Here is a 4097-nt window from a genome sequence, read left to right as displayed (position 1 = left end):
CGCGTTTCCGTCACAGTGCTCTGTGCATGCACGTGAACGTATGTGTGTATTGATCAGAACTCCCCGGAAACGACACGAAGCCTTAAGTCAGAAGAAGACCACGGGACGTTTGAGAAGTGACCAGGCATGGGTGGCAGAGAGGAGGGGCGAGAACGGAGGGGGAGGGTCTGTGGTGGGGCTGCTCCCCTCAGGGCGGTCCTCCCCGTGGACGGCTGCCCCCTCCTCTTTCCCCTCCTCCGGGGCGGCTTTCGTTCCTTCTCTATCTCTGCATCTACTCTTCTTTGCAAATGCTTTTCAGATTTTAGTACTAATCGTGGTGTATTTTTTTTTTAAAGTATATCTTCTAATGGAAAATTGTCACACTTCCAATCCAAAAGTCTATGTTCTGAGTATTTATAATGAACCATCACGGCTCCAAGCCAGGAAGAGCCTGTGTCCTTGAGGAACTCAAGATCTCGAGAGACAAATGTGGGGGAAAAATAAGCAGATGCTGGACAGGTGCACACGGGGGAGGTGCTAGTGGGAGGTGCAGTGAGGGCAGTTCCAGTCCGAGGATCGTCCACTCAGTTCTACTTGGGGCAGGGGTTCCTGAGAGAGGACGAATCCAGAATGGAAGCGGAGGGTCCTCGAGGAGGAGAGCTGAATTTGGGCAGGGTGAGAAAGGGTGGCCAGTTCCAACTTGGCCAGGGCTGGTTGCTGGAAAGTAGACCCACACTGTGCTGCAGGCCTACTGGAAAGTAGACCCACACTGTGCTGCAGGCACCCGACGTGGGGCTTGACCCCGTGTGGTCTCTGCCTGGGTGAGGTGGTGAGCACTTTCTGAGAGCAAGGCCTGGGAGTGTGGTTTCTGGGGTACCATAGCTGGTAGAAGCATCTAGCCACACGCCCTCTGGCCCCTCACACTCTCTCTATCCTAAAGAGGAAGAACCCACTAGAACAGACTGCTGGGGGCTCCTTTTCTTCCATCAGGTCCCTCTAGTTTAAGCCGCCTCCTCTCCCCGCCAATGTTCTCCTCCCCAGCAAGCCCAGTGACAAGTCCGGTGCAGTCTTGGTGAAGGGTACGGAGCCTTTGGAAAGGAAGAGAAGGTGGCCGAAGAGAGGAGTGTCCGTGAAGGGCCAGAGGACGGGCGTGGCAGACAGACCCATTCTTAGAAAACCAGATCTAGACGGTACCAGATACCCACTCAGGTGTCTGCCTGTGTGTGTGTCAGGTTGGGGGAAAGGAACTACTATTTGGAGGTCTAGAATGTGACCAACACTCAAGTCCAAAATCACATCACTTAATTCCTAAAAATCACATAGAACTTCACAAGACACCTGCTTGGCTTTTTCCTGATACTTTCTGTAATACTTCTGCAGGTGCTCTGTACCCCAGCAAATCCTGCTGTCATCGGCTCCTCCGTCGTGGTTGGTGGGACAACTGCCTTAGGTGCTGCACTGGTCTACGCTGTCTGCAGGTGCCCACCTTCAGCCCTCACGACCACCCACGAGGGGCACCTGGCATTTCAGGCGCTCTGACAGTGGAGCCCAAGCTCCCGAGAACAGATGGAGGGGCTCCCTGTGCTCATACAGGGTGCGACAGCACGGGGCTCGGGGGGAACTGGGCCTCAGACCTGTAGGACTCTACGTTCCACAACCAGACTTACCCCCCGCCTCCCCCCATTTATCTGTCCTCACAGGGTGGGGAACCATATGCACAAATTTTCAGCTAGCTGAGCCCATCCATTCGGGCCCAAACATACCTCCACTCAAACAGCATTCAGAACTTTCTCGAAGATCTCCTTTGCCCCTGTTAAACAAGGGGTATGCGCTCACCAGCTTCCTCAGATGTTGACAGTGTTTCGAGCTCAGGAATTTGAGATTCGTGGGAGGTGTTGCCTCTGTATTACAATACCAACAGATTGCAGAGCATTTCTGTGATTTCTTTCTTTCTTTCTTTTTTTTTTTTTTTAAAGAACTTTGAGATACAACTTAACCAGAACGTTCATGCTCTAAGTACATCAGTGTTGTGCCACCTGCCCTGGAGACAGAGCCCGTGCATACTAGCAGTCCTCCTCATTCCCTGCGGCCCCAGCCGCCAGCCCCCAGTCCCTGTGGATGGTGTCTCTGGGTTTGCCCTTTCTGGATGTCCTTACGTATGCAGAATCGCCCAGTGGGTGATCTTTCTGTAGCTTCTCCTACTTTTTCAAGGCTCACGTGGTGATGCGGCAGAGGTCTATGGTATAGGAGGGTACACAGGTACCTCCTGTTCCTTTTTATTTATTTATTTATTTATAAATTTATTTATTTTATTTATTTATTTTCAGCATAACAGTATCCTTATTTTTTTCCCAATGTATTTATTTTCAGAAAAACAGTATTCATTATTTTTTCACCACACCCAGTGCTCCATGCAAGCCGTGCCCTCTATAATACCCACCACCTGGTACCCCAACCTCCCACCCCCCCCCCGCCACTTCAATCCCCTCAGACTGTTTTTCAGAGTCCATAGTCTCTCATGGTTCACCTCCCCTTCCAATTTACCCAAATTCCCTACTCCTCTCTAACGCCCCTTGTCCTCCATGCTATTTGTTATGCTCCACAAATAAGTGAAACCATATGATAATTGACTCTCTCTGCTTGACTTATTTCACTCAGCATAATCTCTTCCAGTCCCGTCCATGTTGCTACAAAAGTTGAGTATCCTTATTTTTTCACCACACCCAGTGCTCCATGCAATCCATGCCCTCTATAATACCCATCACCTGGTTTTTAAGATTTTATTTATTTATTTGACAGAGAGAGATCACAAGTAGGCAGAGAGGCAGGCAGAGAGAGAGGAAGTGAAGCAGGCTCCCTGCTGAGCAGAGACCCCCCCCCAATTAGGGGCTCGATCCCAGGACTCTGAGATCATGACCTGAGCTGAAGGCAGAGGCTTTAATCCCCTGAGCCACCCAGGCGCCCCTCCTCCTGTTCCTTTTAGTGGCTGAATAATTTGTTGGGTGAATATACCACAGTAGTTGATTTTTGGTTCAATCACCCTTTAATTCTTGGGCTAATTCCCCCTTGGGTGTAGCATATAATCCTTTTTATATTGTGCTGGAATCTGTGTGCTAGTATTTTGTGAGTTTTTGCATCTGTGTTCACAAGAAACATTGGTCTGAGGGTGAGTCCTTTTGTTGTGTGTTTGTGTGTGTGTGTGAGAGAGAAGCCCTTAGTTGTGGTGTCCTGGTAAAGACAGGCACGTTGCAGAGAGTGTGGGAAGTCTGGTGGACCCTTCACCCAGTTTTCCCCAGTGGTTACATCTTCTGTAATCATAGTGTGATCTCCAAGTCAGGAACTTGAAATAGGTCCTGGGTGTGTGTGGTTCTGTTGTCTTATCCCTCGTAGAGACTCATGCACCTGTGGGGGAGATCCCCTATCCTCCCATTCATAATAAATGCTCGAATGTCTCCTCTGCATACAGGAAGAATTCTATTAGATAGGATTATAAGTTTTGCTTCAACTGTCTAACATAATTTGGAAAACTGGAGAAAGGATGTCCATTACATGTGCGTTATATAATTTTTGGCTACCGTGGTCATTCTTTCTTGCTAATGTTATAAGGATTCTTTATTTCCTTTCAATTTAGAGGAATTTTTTTTTGAGACAGGGGAGCGTCAAGCACAGAGAAGGGTCAGAGAGACGGGGAGAAGCAGACTCTCTACTGAGCAGAGAGAAGGATGTGGGGCTCCATCCAGGACCTGGGGATCATGACCTGAGCCAAAAGCAGATGGTTAACCAACTAAACCACCCAGGTCCCCCTAGAATGACTTTTTTTAGTCATTCTTTTAGGGCAGGTCTGCTGGTGACAGTCCTTAGTTCTCCTTTCTCTGAATATGTCTCAAGGTCTCTTTTCTTCCTGAATACTCCTTTCATTAGATGCAGAAGTCTGGCGTGACAGCTCATTTCTTTCAGCTCCTGAAAAGTCTCATGCCCCTCCTTCCTGTCCTTCAGTGTCTGGTGAGAACTCCACTGTCACTCCAACTGTTTTCACTATTTCTGTCTGCTTTCAAATATTTTTGTTTTCCTTTTGTTTTCAAAAAGTCTATGATGGGTCTCAGTGCAGATATTTTCTG

The sequence above is a fragment of the Neovison vison genome, chromosome 10 (genome assembly GCF_020171115.1).
Source record: "Neovison vison isolate M4711 chromosome 10, ASM_NN_V1, whole genome shotgun sequence".
Taxonomy (NCBI): Eukaryota; Metazoa; Chordata; class Mammalia; order Carnivora; family Mustelidae; genus Neogale; species Neogale vison.
The sequence above is the reverse complement of the archived record's forward strand: the minus strand, read 5'-3'. Positions refer to the sequence as shown.